Source organism: Plectrocnemia conspersa, unplaced genomic scaffold, assembly GCF_051122295.1.
Source record: "Plectrocnemia conspersa isolate PC_06_02 unplaced genomic scaffold, ASM5112229v1 ptg000005l, whole genome shotgun sequence".
Taxonomy (NCBI): domain Eukaryota; kingdom Metazoa; phylum Arthropoda; class Insecta; order Trichoptera; family Polycentropodidae; genus Plectrocnemia; species Plectrocnemia conspersa.
Genome location: NW_028277169.1, coordinates 15,514,507 through 15,530,445, shown reverse-complemented (window position 1 = coordinate 15,530,445; position 15,939 = coordinate 15,514,507). Strand labels below are relative to the sequence as shown.

Genomic DNA, 15,939 nt, shown 5'->3' with positions numbered 1-15,939 from the left:
GTTTCACATAATTGATTCGGATTACACAACAGTGAATTGTTATGACTGACTCGCAAGAAAAAAATCAACGTCGATTTCACTCAGAAAGGAAATTCACATTTGCTTAATCTGGTACGGGTGAAACAATGCTTTAATGCTATTAGATATGACCTGATTTGGTGACCCTTTCTTACTTAATGCTCGACTAATGGAAACAGGCTGTCCGTGTATAAATATATAGTATATATATACATATAACAACTCTAGTTCTAGTTTGTGCGTCAAACCATTGAAAACTTGAACAACCCTCAAAAGTGGCAAGTCCACCAGTTATCGATCCTTGTTCGCAGCGAGAAGAAATAGAAACGATGACGTAAGCGATTGAAACAAGCGAGCAAACCACAACTTCTCATTACCGATATCTGGGAAATGTTTCACGCTGCTCTAATGAATCTTTTAAACTCTTAATTAAAAATATTTGTTCTGCATATCACATCGCTTTTTAAAATTGACTATATATTATATTTAAATTGTTATTATTAGTATTGTTACAGGATAGTGTATAAAGAATATGGATAGTCGAGAAAGAGGGAAATATCAACACTGACAAAGTTGATCGATGTTGGAAAACACTTGATCGTATATATCACTTTAATAGTGTATAGACATTATATATTGATTTGTTTGTTAAGCGTTTTTTTTACCTTAACGTAACTTTAAGTATAATAACTACAATAAGTTGATTTATCTAGTAGGAAATACTTACGATTATGACTTAAAAAATTATATTCAACTAACGTCGCACTGGCTTGTTTTTTCTGATCAGCTATTCGCGGAACAATATCACCTGACAATTGTCATTGATGATTAGTTTTTTTAATTACAAGGTTTTAAAACTAGTTTAGAAAAATTGGAACGTTGTTTCGCTAACGAGAGGAGTTATTTGCATATTTACCTCAATATTCACATGTGAATTTGAATAATGCATTGCGTTGACTCGTCTCACAATCGCTTGTCGTTTTTTAAATTTAATGAATGAACAAGGTCGAGTGCTATCAAACTTCCTATTTTTTATGTATGTACATATTGATATACATATGTATATTTATTAAATAGTATGAGTATTGAATTGGCATTGTATTGTACGTAGTTTGTTTGTAAATCAGAGTGAACTAAAATTTAATAATTATTATTGATTATATTTATTCGAATGGCGTTCATCGAATTCGAGTTGCTTTGATACATGTATCCGATTAAATGGCTTAACTAAAAATCTTCGAATTTTCCAGAAATTTCCTTATTTATTCATTTTTATTTAAAATGAATACTACATAACCCAATTTTCACTTCGTTTGGATACTGTAAATGCCTGTTTACAGTGTTTTCAGATGTTCCAATTGTTTACTTTGTGATTTATGTAGGTTAAGCAGGTCTTATCAGCTGTGATTATTAGATTACAAAAAAATGTTTATGAAGGCCGACAGATAGTGAAAAGATGTAAGCAATAAAACGGAACTCGAAATGTCTAGCCTCTCTCCATTAGAGACCAGCCTTAGGTATCAAGGGTTGCAAAGCTCGCTGACGAATAATAACCAGGCAGCGACCATTAAGCCAATTGTTGTACTCATTTATTTGACCAACAAAATATGTCCACGCCTCTAGAAAGTGACATTTACTCGATGGACATATTTGGAATTGTGCAACGGGTTAACGTTGATTTTTGTCTTCTGATGGTTTTGTTTCCGCGACCGTTATTCCTCAAAGAAATGTTCTTTATATGCATCCAAGGTAGTGTTTCTTCTTGAGAATTTCTAGAGAAAAGTGTCAAATTGAAAATTCTCATTTATAAAGCTTTTTTTATTATATAAAATTAGATTTGTACGACTATTTTTAAAAGGTTTACAACCACTGTTATTTTTATAACGCTGGATAAGTAAAGGCGGGTACATTGGTAATATGCATATTTCTTGGAAAGTTTTAATAGGAGTCTGGGAATGACAATGTTTACAAATTTTTAACACTAACTCGTCTTATTTTTGTTTATTATTTATATAATAAAAGAAGACACTCAGATAAGAAACTTTTCTGAAAGTATTCGTGTCAGATTTTGAAAATATGCATATTTTTTCGGAAGATCGAAAGTACTTAAATGACCAACAATTTTTTGCGATTTTCTATTATTCTAACCGGCCGGCGGTTATATCTTTGCTTTGGTGATCTAAGAACCAAATTTAGGTTGCTCTCTCGCTTATTAATTTAACTGAGATCTTATTCTCTCCCAGAGATCAGATTAGATTATCATCTGTCCAGTACTAATATTTTTCAATATTATAGAGACGTCAGCGAAAGATCTAAGATTGTCATTTGAGATGTTGAAGTCGATATTGAAAAATTGCGTTTGAACACCGTTTTTGCAAAGTGAAAGGCGAAGCGTTGCGATCATTGTGTGATAATTTGCAAAACTTTCCAGACGAGCAAAAAAATCAATGTGTTACAATTGGATTATTTCTCCATGGGAATTCACTTCAGTGTGTGTGACACAATAACTGTGTTTCGTATGTGTGTATTATGATAATATCGTAGGTACGCTACGCATAAAAGAAGTTTTTGAGTAAAATTATGGGTTAAAGTTTTTATTGTATTTTTGTGGTAATATATCCCAGAACGCCTATAACGAATGCCGTTTTATACGAGCGCCTGCGCACTAATGTCTTACGCCAATTAATTGTAAACTGAACCCGCCCTAATGACACGAATCAAAAAACTGAATTACAGGGACAAGCGGGTCCTCCCACGGATCTGTTCTTGTAATTTCCCGTTCTGAATATCGTCGGGTCGTTTCGTATATCTTTGTTGTCACGCGGCTCTCTTTTTTACTTCGCGTCTCACTTCTTTGTCTACGTTTCTGAAGATCAAATATTTGCTCTTGGATTTCGCCGGATTCAAACGCTTTTAAACGCTCGATCGAATTTCGATTTGTGCGCGTTTCTCTTGTTTCAATAATTGGTGTGCCACGTAGCTTTGCCCGGGGCCATCTTAGAACGCCTTATATTCTTGAATTTGCTTCATTTCTGTATTGCTCCATACATTTAAATTAATGGCGCAATATTATACGTATATGCTTTTAATAATCCTCTTTACATAATAATATTTATATAATGCAAAATATAATCTTAGAAAATCTACAAAACATAGTATACTTTTATGTGTATCATATAGAGGAGTGTAATTTTTAATTCGCTGAAAATTTTTCTTGATTATAGATGGTAGAAAGAAGCAGATGTAAAATCGCTACCATTGACAAAGCATAATCAACACTCGCATGGGATATATGGTTGTTAAAATATTATATTTTATTTTTAAAATATTATTGACGTTTTTTTAAATTATAAAAACATTAAAGAAGCCTGAGGCCGCGCTAAAAATATAGTAATAATTTTACTTTTTATAAATTTGTTCAAAATATAAACAGTAACACACAAAGTTCGGACGTGTGACGAAATATCGAGACGTCTAGCACTCCTTTTTTGATTGTAAAACTTAAATTGTCATAGTATAACTATTATAATTGGTTAAAATAAATATCGTAGTTCTTAACACCGCGACCCGTAAAGATATGATCTCTCGCTTGGGCCGGGTCCGGCTCGTGGGCCGTATATTGCTTAATCCGCCATCAAGCGATTTCATGAGCACCATAATTCGGTTAATGTCGTAAACTGCCTTATCGAGTGTTACCATCGTCTGGGACTAGTGGGTAACCAACGAGACGGCCATTTCCGAGCCGTGTCATCTCTCGCAATAGACGCAAGCTCGTGTGTTGCAAAATCCTTTTATTGGCGTGTCCGCTCTCTTTCCGTATTATACCGTGCTCTGTCGGAAAGGCGCTTAGAATGTGTATTACTGAAAATGATCATTCTGTAACGACCTCATGATCGAGTTATCTCGCTATTCAAAATTTGTTTATCTAATCGAGTACAACTTTCATTTTTAATGATAAAACACATTATGTAGCACGGACGAAAGTGTGGGAATAGAGATGCTCTTTGTGGCGGTGAGATTACGTTAATTCAAGCAAGAATAGCGACGTAACTTGGATTGTCTCAATATTTACATTCTTGTAAATTAAGACCTCAATCTGTGTTACGTGGAACATCTCATAAAAATATTTGAAACAGATATATCGATTGAATCAGAGGGAATGCTCTGGGAACGAATTGTTTGAAAGAGTATCAAAAAAATTCCTGCTGCGCGGCATCATAATATAATGACAGTTTTAAGTAAAATAAAAATGCACTCCGCAACCAAATGAATCTCATACTTCCTTAAAATTACAATTCTTACTAATACTTTTTAGTGTACATTTTCTAATTTCACATTTTATTAAATTATTCAAAGACAGAGTTTCCGAAATTGCATTAGACAATTATGGGTTACGCGAAAATATCATAAAAAAATCATTTCCCGCATCTCTTTTTTGAATGTTATGTATCAGGATAGTAGAAATACACGGTGGCATTATTAAACCGTTTTAGCCCACTTTGGAAATTCACTAGCTGTCTTCAACATAAACCCGTAATCAATGGTTTTAACGGGCAGTATGACATAGCATATCTCTTGGGTTGATTGACGTCTCACTCATATAATGAACAACCGACACTGTGGTCTTTGTACTATTTATCAAAATCTATTTGATGTTGATACTGCATTTTATAAACTTGTTTTGTAATTTTGTTGTCGATCACTCCCAATATATCGATTTAATGAATAGTTTTTTTTATATAATTTACTAGCATGATAAACCAGTGGTGACTAATGTTTGAAAGACCTGAGCTCGAATCTCATATAAACCTTGGTGTTTTTTAATTTATGACGTATATGGGTTATCGGAATTAGTAATTATTATATAATTTGAATTCAGATCGATTATCACAGATTATGTTTTTCTAGTTTTTCCTAATCTCACAGATAAATGAGTGACATTTATCGATTGTAGTGATATCTATCGATTTTAAGTTGTATTTGATCATATTTTATAATCTATAAAAAAATTACTAATTTACATAATAATTTCAGTCTGGTGTCTCACTACTTACTGAGTAGGTGTTGATTGTGTTTACCCGTTGTAACTTGGGCTCTCAATTATTCGTAGTTTTCAACTATTCGAATATTGAATAATGGTTGAGTTATCCAAATATATTCGTATCTTCTCTCAGTTTTTACTGATATAATTTTATTTAACCATTTAGTGCAAAAAGTAATTAATTGTCTGTAAAATATTATTTCGTCTTTCCAACATTTTGTTTCGTTCAACGAACGAATTCTGCGAATTTCGGTCATAATAGATACCGCCGACAAACATATTCACAAATGTTTTTCGAAGGCGTAGAAGCATTTTTTTGTTGAAGGAGTTGCACTTTAATGACTAAATTTAGGGTATGGAAAATGCCAACCACCACCTCCCACAAATTCCGTGCAGAAATTTTATGTACGATATTTTAAACATTTTTTTCGAAAGGCGCATAAAAGACAATGTATTTTGGAGCTGCACTAGTCACTCAGGTATGTTGAGAAAAATGACTACCTGTGTGTTGCTAGATTTTTTTTTTCAAATTTCATTCAAACGAATATTTTACGAATTATTGATTAATTATTATTTATATAGATGAAAATCGGACGAGTATTCGATTGAGAACCATAGTTGTAACGCATTAGGCTATTGCCTGTCATATTACAACAGAATATTTACAATAAATAAATAATATATTTGATATTACACTACTTTATTTTTCGCAAACATGGGTAGATAATGTAATTGAAAGTACAATAGCTACATCAACGTCGTCTCTCTTCAGACATCTTCCAGACGGGTCGATCTGTTCAAAAATATACATATATATTTATATATACATTTTTTTATCTCAGCACCAGTTCGCACCGACTGGTATAAACTTTCGATTTAGTATTACTTTTCAACTCCATAAATCCATTCATAATAAATTAATTCCAACAGGATGGCCATTGCCACATCCATCGTGGCACTTTTGTATGCTTAGCACCATTTCGGCGATAGAGTGCGCTACTAACGGACACCGTCGTCCAATTAATGGTTCTCAAACGTCAACCGGCATATTTATGATCCTTTGTGACGTGGCGGATAATAAATCTACCCACGGGAAGGATCGAATGACATAAACGAATCATAAATCGCTAGTAATTGCCAAACCTGCTCCAGCGTCAATCCTTGCCGGTTTGGGTCCTTCGCGGCTCCGTGGAGCGTGCTCCTCGTTTTTCCACCACATGGATACAAAGGGGTATAACGTAACATTTTAGATGTTTCGTTATTAGCAACGTTTTAATGGGACCAGGGTGATTTTTATTAGGGCTAATGTGTTATTTAACATTTACGTGTGCGTCATTTGTAGTGTTTCACCTCATATTCGCGACATGCGAGGTAATAACTGACCCGTTAATGCTGCATGTCCAGAGTGAATTATTTTTTCATCTGGAAATTCTAAATATTGTTGGCAACCGCTTTTCAATGGCTTTGATTCGGTTACGCATTGTGTCGATAGAATCAGCCTGATTTAACCTCGTTTTCGATGAATGAGACGGATCCAAGATTTAAAGCGATTTTATTCGGCTCCTGCGAAAAAAAAAACACAATGGATCCGAGCAAACGAAGCGAAAGGCCGTGCGTAAATTACAAATTCGATTACAAAGTGGTTTTATGCCGGATTCGAGCCATTCATTGATTTATAAAAATGTATGCGCTTCTACGTACATTTTTGTGGTAAAATTTATTTTTCAGAGCGATGTAAAGAAAAATACTTTACTCACACGAACTAGTAACACTAGTTAACAATAAAACATTGGGTGCTCTAACGAAACACAAACGTCGATTTTATGCTGATTTTTAAATATTATTTTTCAGTGTTTGCCAAACTATTCTCCTGTGAACCGGCTATTTATTTCTTTTTCTTCATGACCCACTAAAATTGTTATAGCTTATAGGTAGAATAAAACAAATTTAAATGTTTATAAAGTTTTCATATTTTATAATAAAGAAACATTTACTCCTACAAAAAAATAAACAATGTGATGCTGTTTCATGTCAACTAAAAAAATTATGTTTTGAGAGAAATATAATGACTTAATTCTTAAATTTGGTTCGACTGCTAAACCGTTTCAAAATTAATTAAAAAAAAAGCAGTGTAGAAAATCTCGCTTCTCACTTCTAGGTCGTAAAAAAAAGCATCAGAAATGTTATCGCTTTTTCTGCTAAAACTGGATACTTGACGACAAGATAGGCAAAATTCCATCAATGGCATTTTATCGAAGATATCGTTAAGTGCCTTATCACACGACAGTTCAAATATAAACTCAATATCTGAATCCGGCAATTCTGTCTTGGATTCTACGCTCAATGTAAAAGGGTTCATTATCCATACTTTGCTATTATTGATTGGAGGGAAATACGTGAGACTCGTTTTTTATTAAAAAAAATAATTAAAAATTTTTTAAATGCAAATTAAGCTTTTAAACACTTTTTGCATACGACATTTTTCAGTAGGATTTCATTTTGAAAAGTTATGACACTTTTAATTTTTACATTGGCTGCCATTTTGTAAAAAAAAATTATATATTTTTTTCATACAGAACAGCTCGGTAGTTCTATACGATACTAAATATTTAATTTTTAATCTTTAAAACCAAGCAGTTAAGAGCGTTAACTCTTCTGAAAGTCTCAAAATGGCTCGTATGGGGGTCCGATCGAACTGATACATCGCTTGTTTTGAAGCAAAAAACTATTTTTTTATATTTTATTTGGATGTAGTTAAGGCTTACGTTTCATGTAGTCCTAATAAATGCTCTTTAATAACAACTAAAATTTCATCCGGTATGGAACTCATGTTATACTATTTTGATAATTCTATTAGCTTTGTGAAAACCATGTCATTCCCTTTTTCCACGCGACAGGACCATAAATATAGTTTTTTTCGTTACTATTTTCATCCTCTTTTAAACGTTAAATACAGTAACATTCATATAAATATACTGTATTCTCAGATAATCTTATAATAGTATAAGTTACCCAGCTTAAAACGTAGTTAGTAGTTTCTTAAATTGTCATGTAAAAGTATTGTTGTATCTTATTTGAAAAATTGTCGCATCGATCTTAGGTGATCGATTGGAATTACAATTTTTACTAATTCTACTCTCCCAGACACAATATAAATTGAAAAAAACGTCATAAGTTTACGTGGAATTTGAATTTACGACTTTCAACTTGATAAGCGAATGATTTATCGTGTTGATTTATCGAGGTACATTTAGTTATTATAGAAAAAAAAACATAAACACTTCTAAAATACTAAAATAAAATTCAATTTAATATTTCTATTAGTGTAGCGCATAGCGTTATTGTAATAGGAATGGCAGTAGTTTTATGTATTGGGTGAATTATATTCTTAATTTAAAAAAGAAACGAAAAGCTCACTTTTATCTATTTTAACTGTGTTAATATGGAATTTTATCTCTCATACTTTTTAAACCGGATTTTAAATATTGTTTTAGTTTAGTATTAGTGATTCACGAGTTACCAACCAATATATATAATTTTGATGTTTGCCTAATCTGAATTAAATCTGCGTTTGGCCCAGATGGTATACTAGCTACGTATTGGGTTGTCTATTTTCACAGACGGAACTATTCAATCACTTCACTTCATGGGCCGCCTAAATTATAGTTTTCTTCATCCTGCTCGTGCAAATGCTTTCGAGTTTAATCTGTTTTATCTGGTCCATGCTGGTGCTTACTAAATACTTGATGCAGTTTGTCATGATGTATCCGACAAACGGTATTATTCGTTGTACGTGATTCGATGTAAATCTAGATTGTATTTTGGTCCATGGAATTATTTGTCTCTAGCGCCATAATTCAAGGAAATCGATCCATTCATTAGTCGCATTAGACGCATTGTCACCGTCGCTGTTTAGAGAGTTTCCACTGTTTGTAGTCGCATTCATTTACTCTATATTTAATAATAATTCAGCCGCACCCACTTAACCCGCCGTTGGTCGCACGGCGGCGCAGCGCTCACCCTATCGGTTTTTTTGATGCCGTTTTTTTTGTATGAAACATATCAACTTGCGGGTCCCTCTACTTTTCAAGAATTATGTTTTCTTCAATATTGCAGGCTCAAACACGTGTTTACTAATTCGATATACATTTGGTTTTGCGTATTAGTTGTCTTATATCAAAGATCGAGAGAGAACGTTATTTACGCGTGTTAGATTCGTGCTGGAAATTTTATTTTTGGTAGTTTCTTTTTATTATTATTTACTTTTTTGTTGTTATTATTATGTTTTTAATTTATTTTATAAATATATTTTATTTAACTTGATTGATACATAGTATAAAAAAACTATTATGAAATTTTTTTTCGATCCTTTAGATAATTTTAACAAATTAAACAAATTTATCGCAAAGTTTGCAAATAAAAATATAGCAGTATTTAGGAAAGAAAACTGACACTACGATAATTCATCACCCAAAACCAAGTGAATAGAATCGTCCAAAATGTAATTTTTGCCCTAGGAAAAAAATCGCAAAATCACCATAAAATGCCACATGTGCTATAACCCAATATGCAAAGAACATTTATCGGCAATATGTCCAGATTGCATAACTTAGTATTCAAGTAATCAAGATCAAAAATAATATACATTTTTTCATGTTATTTTTGAAGTTTTAAACATATATCTAAAAAAATTATATTTTACTTTTAAAATATTTAATATTTTATTTTTCTTCTTTCGTTATGTAAATAAAAGTTTTAAAGAATTTATTTATTTTATATATACAACACTAAAATATACCAAAAATAAAAATAATAATAAATATTCGATATTTAAACTTAAAAACGTAAAGAACTGGGAGGCGGCTATTCGCTCAGGCGCGACCAACGGCGTATGCAATACTCGCGCGACCAACGGCGGGTTAAGAGAAACAAGGAAACGATCTTAACCGGTTCAAATCGTTTATGGCTCGTTAACGCGACGAGGTGCTCGGCCAAATTGACCTTTTCGCGCGTGGGCCCAAGGGCGGACTATTGCCGGCGCCTCCAAATGGGTCGATTACGGAGCTTTTTATTTCCGCGGATGAACTTTGCGAATATATGTACGCACTACTATAAAATAACGGCGCTATCCCATTGTGCCGTGGCGTTCACTATGCATGCCTGCGTTTGGCAACGACGGTTTTTGTATTATTATTTGTTTTTATTTTGCGAAACGTCAGAGTCGCTATTTCGCAACCATCGCCGAACACGTAATTTCCTCTTGCTTATTAAACGATCCGTCGAGCGTGGTCGGTTGCGCGACCAGGAACAATGCTAGTTGCAGGCGGCTATGTCCGGAGTCGTTAACCCGTTCAGTGCCGAAATTTTCTTCGTCGGATGTGCGTTTTTTAAGATTCTTACGAGAATTACCGCTAGTAGTAAATTGATTGTAATTGAAACAATTTATAGTTAGAAGTTAATATCCTCACCCTTTCATTGTTTTTTTTTACAAAAATATTTAGTTTTCATTTTAATAGATTTCAATATTATTTTTAAATGTAAATTTTGGAATTTTAGAACAAAATAAAACACATTTCATACAATTCAAAAATAAATTATCAAAACATTTTGTACAACAACTTTTAGATGGCATAAAATATTTTCAAATAATTTATTTATTTATTTTACAACAGGAAAAAAGCCTGTCCCCTCTCTGATAAGCATTATAATATGTCGTCGACGAAGGACCAAGTTAGTATGTTTTGCTACCTGCTTTTATTCACGCGAGTGCAACAAATCTCATTCATCGTAGTCTTCTAATTCTCATTTTTCTCTAGTCAGTAAATAGCGGTATAATTTATATGTAAGGGTATAGCATATATTATATGTATGTAGAGCTTGTGATTTACGTAATTTTATTGCGAGCTGACTAAATCGGCTCGTGCCATTTTTAGACATTAACCCTTTGGCTACCGAAATCCGATATATCGGCTTTCGCTACACTAGCGAGAACTGCCGGATCCGACGGCTCCGAAATCGTAGTATCCAATACATTTTCAACCGTCTGTAGGGTAATTGCTTCAGGGGTTTATAACATTTTTTTCAAATATATGTTATAAATATATTATAATCATTATTTTTATACATATACACACACATATATATATATATATATATATATATATATATATATATATATATATATATATATGTATGTATGTATGTATATATATATTATGTATATATATATATATATATATATATATATATATATATATGTATATATGTGTGTATATATATATATATATATATATATATATATATATATATATATATATATAAAATATATATATATATATATATATATATATATATATATATATTTATTTTTATAATGTAAATAAAACTTTTCGTAAATATTTATTTTTTTAACTTTTAGTATATATATATATATATATATATATATATATATATATATATATATATATATATATATATATATATATATATGTATATATATATATATATATATGTATATATATATATATGTATATATATATATATATATATGTATATATATATATATATATATGTATATATATATATATATATATATATATACATATATACATAATATATATATATATATATATATATATATATATATATACATAATATATATATATATATATATATATATATATATATATATATATATATATATATATATATTTATTTTTATAATTTAAATAAAACTTTTCGTAAATTAATAAAATATAATATTTTTAAATAATGGTTTAAGTAAAAATACCCTACAGACTGTTGAGTATATATATATATATGTATATATATATATATATATATGTATATATATATATATATATGTATATATATATATATGTATATATATATATGTATATATATATATATATATGTATATATATATATATATATATATATATATATATATATATATATATATATATATATATATATATATATATATATATATATATATATATATATATATATATATATATATATATTCAACAGTCTGTATTGTATTTTTACTTAAACCATTATTTAAAAATATTATATTTTATTAATTTACGAAAAGTTTTATTTACATTATAAAAATAAATAACATATTATATACCATTGTTATTGATTCCTGGTTGGAGTTCGGCCGCTCAGATCTCGTATTTTTTAATACGTCATGCGATAATGACTCTTATTACAGCGCAAATAAGAACTAAAATAACACACAATCGCATATTCATCATTAATTAGGTCAAGTTCACTGCAGACAGCGTCGCACGCCGCGACAGCATGTTTACAAACTAAAATACACATTTTGACTTTTTAATTATTTAATAAAAAGTCCCGGCAGTTCTGGAACATTTTTCCAAAAATGCCCGGCATCCAAAGGGTTAATACGTCTATGTGGTTCAAGGCTCTACTATCGATTTGTTTTTCGACAGTTCAGAGCTTATTCTTTTTACACTCCCTAGCAGACAATTCTATTGTGTTGTACAAAGCTATCGACGCTAATATGACTACTATCTAATTATTTATTTTTAGTCTTCGTTTTAATTTTGATAAGCTGCTGCCCAACTATCTCGAAAATAGCATGTAACTCGTAAACAAAGCAAATTCAGTGAAATAAATGTATGATGCACTTCAACAAAATGTTTGCAATTCGATGTAGATATATATCTACATAGTTATACTATACAGTTATACTATAAATATATTTTTGTTGTTTTAGCCGTCAATGCGATAAATCGATTTAACAAAAAAAAATGCTAAATGCTATTTTACATCACTTCGATAACAAAAGTAATAAGTGTGTGAGTGAGCACAATATATTAATTACATCTGAAAAACCCACATAAACTCAATGTTTTCGTCAATTTCTGTCATATCTGGAGATTGAAATTATAATTATGATATTTTACTTTTTCAAATTAAGTATTCCTGTGGTGAACGCAAAGGATAACACGTAGTTAAACTTCAGCTCCCTTAGCATCGCGAATGTGTCTTGTATTCTTGGCCGTTGCGTCCATGTCGTTCGAGAACGCTCTCATTACACGAGTCCTCAAGTTTCTCAACGAGCTTGATAGATACAAGTTGATAGAAACAATTTATGTGGGACGGTGCACATATCTTTTAGATGTGCGCCACTATAATTTTATATTTTACTAAACATATATAAAATTTGTCATGATGGTTGGAGTTGTAGTAAATAAACATAAGAAATATCCCATATGTATAATAAAAAATGCCAATAAATAATTATTTTATTAATTTATTTAGCTGATAAAGCTAATTATTTCTACACTAAACAGATTTAATCAAAACATACATATAAATAAGACTAATATTATAATTTATTTTTTAATGCACTAAGGCGTTTCTTTATTCCATCGAGGAAACCGAGTGCATTTTTATTTTTGCGGACTTTCATAAGAATAGTATTATTCAAATTCACACAATATCAAAATATTCCCCTGGACGTACTCATTTGTTTATACCTAACTATCCTTACAGTTTCTAGTATTAAATCTATGTACATCTTTATTTATTATTATGGACGGAATAGCGTAGTCCGTAACGTCTCAGAATAGTATCTCTGAGGTTGCGGGTTCGAACCCCAGCAGCGGCACTCGAATTTTTATTTATAAAAAACCGCGCTATTATTAAAAAGACGGTCCTATTAATATCTATTGGTTATAAATTGTATTACACATAATTTATAATTAATAATATAGATGTCACCGATTCCCAGACTGAAAAGTTCGGCGGTTGAAAATTTCATCAACTCATATGTGTCTTGAATATGTCCATGGGTTAACCTTCAAGCAACTCCAATTATTTAAATATAATGTTAGTCCTGCTTTAATATTATCTTCACGTTTCACGTTACCTATATTTTGAAGTTTTAATAATTATCAAGAAATTAATGAATGCATGTTTAACTAAATGTTAGAACATGAAAAGCGTTGCATACTACGTAAACTTGTTTTACTCTTTTGGCGTATGTTTGTAGCATATATGACAGAATCGCTCCGGTCGGTGTTCTCCGGTAATGAAACAAATTGTGCAAGTTTCTGAAGCGTAGTAATGAAATGAGGTAGCATGTAACAAAGAACAGCGTCGGTCTGTTTACTGAACTCAATGTCAAAAATTACTTTGTGAATCCATTATGATTATGAATAAACCAGTTCACACCATTCGATGGTTAGGACTTGTTTGATTCAATCTTAAATAGTATTTATTGATACTCTTTTAAGCTGATTTGTTGAAGCGTTGCATCTCAAAGAAGGGAGCGGAAACAATGGAGGCTCGGTCGTGTCTATATAGGTCTATATAATGATAAAACACGTTCGTGCATTGAGAAATCGCTGCGTTACCAAACAGTGTGATTATTGATTTTCGCGCGATCATTCCAATACACACGTTAACCATTCGAGTGGTATGCGATAAATTTCGCAATATTGACCTCCAGCTACCGCTCTTCTCCCTTATCAGTAATAGCGAATTTGACAAGATTAACCCGTGGCAGTCTGTTGTCTTGAGTCTAGACTCTAGACTCGTCGGCGCTGTGTGTGCGCGACCATGCGGCGCTGATCCGGCGTTAAATTAACTGATTTATGTAAATTCGTAAATGGAGTTATGTGAAATATTCCATATTCAACCGTGGCCGCGTAGAGGAGGCAGCTAGCGGAGTGCGGTCGGACGAGTGAGCGGCCTCAGGTAGAGGCATCACCTTGCCTCCCCGCCGAACGTTCTTCACTTTCACCTGCCTTTGTTGTCTAGCCGCGAAGTCGTCAACCTTTCGTACGCGCTTGACAAAATAAATTGCTTCCTGCTGTTGCATATGTTAGATTTTACGAATGGGCGCTATCTATACCCTTCATGCATTTTGATTCATTGGTTATTTCTAGAGTCTGGACGCTTCTAATCACGAGAAAAGAGATAGAAATCTTAAAATATACTATTAACACTTTGCTATCCGGCTCCAATCGAGGTTTGGATATCATTAGATTCAATTTTTACGCAATGTATTAATATCTTAACCCTTTGAGCGGTATCGCCGTACATGTACGGCTCACTGTTTTGAGGTACCCCATATAGATAGATTGATTTATATATATAACTGAATAAATAATAAAGTAAAAACTTTATATTTATATAATATTTTTAAATTTAATTTGACCTCCCAGAAATTTACTAACAAATTAACAAATATGTATGAATTAACTCACTACTCAAAGCGTTAAAGCTCAATAGTTTATGATGAAAATTACGCTGCTTTGATTAAGAAAATCCAGACATTCTTAGCAGTGCAAATTTCATGATGTCAGAGCTCACAGTACGAGAGTTCTTGCTGCTTTAGTAAATATATTTTCTGCTTTAACATGTGACACATACGCCGTTTCATATGATTTTTTCAATAAATTCACATAAATACGTGATATTCTTCATGAGCTTAATTTAACTCATTATAATATATAATATATATTCATCCGTGAGATTATGAAAATCTAGGAAAACCTAATCTACGATGACCGATCGGAATTATAATTATATAATAATCACTAATTTCGTTATCCCACATATGATAGGAACAGGGGCGTTTCTTGTTACCGAGTTTATTGCTTTTGACGTGAATTTTTGACTTCTGAGAAGTGATAATTGTTTTTGCGCCCTCCTATTGACCAAAATTCGGTTTGAATATACTATGATCTCCTCTCTTATATCAGAAGTTCATAGTAATATCGATAAGGATAGCTATCGTATTTTTTAAATATAGTGTAATATAGACGTGCAGACAAATTATGGAGTAATATGAGACATCTGTCTGTACTTCTAAAACTATAATTAGTTTTAGAACTTTT

General features: G+C 31.5%; 1 protein-coding gene and 1 long non-coding RNA gene across 2 annotated transcripts in view; one reads left to right on the top strand and one right to left on the bottom strand.

Moving 5' to 3' along the window:
- UBL3 (ubiquitin like 3) overlaps nt 1–15,939 on the top strand; it is a 159,781-nt gene that overhangs the window by 8,002 nt on the left and 135,840 nt on the right. The gene's annotated exons all lie outside the window — the stretch shown is intronic.
- Nucleotides 5,399–13,726, bottom strand: LOC148234937 (uncharacterized). The gene is made up of 4 exons (XR_015809508.1): nt 12,476–13,726; nt 9,973–11,001; nt 6,819–9,040; nt 5,399–6,451 (listed from the first exon to the last, which is right to left on the bottom strand). It is a non-coding gene; the product is annotated as an uncharacterized LOC148234937 (long non-coding RNA).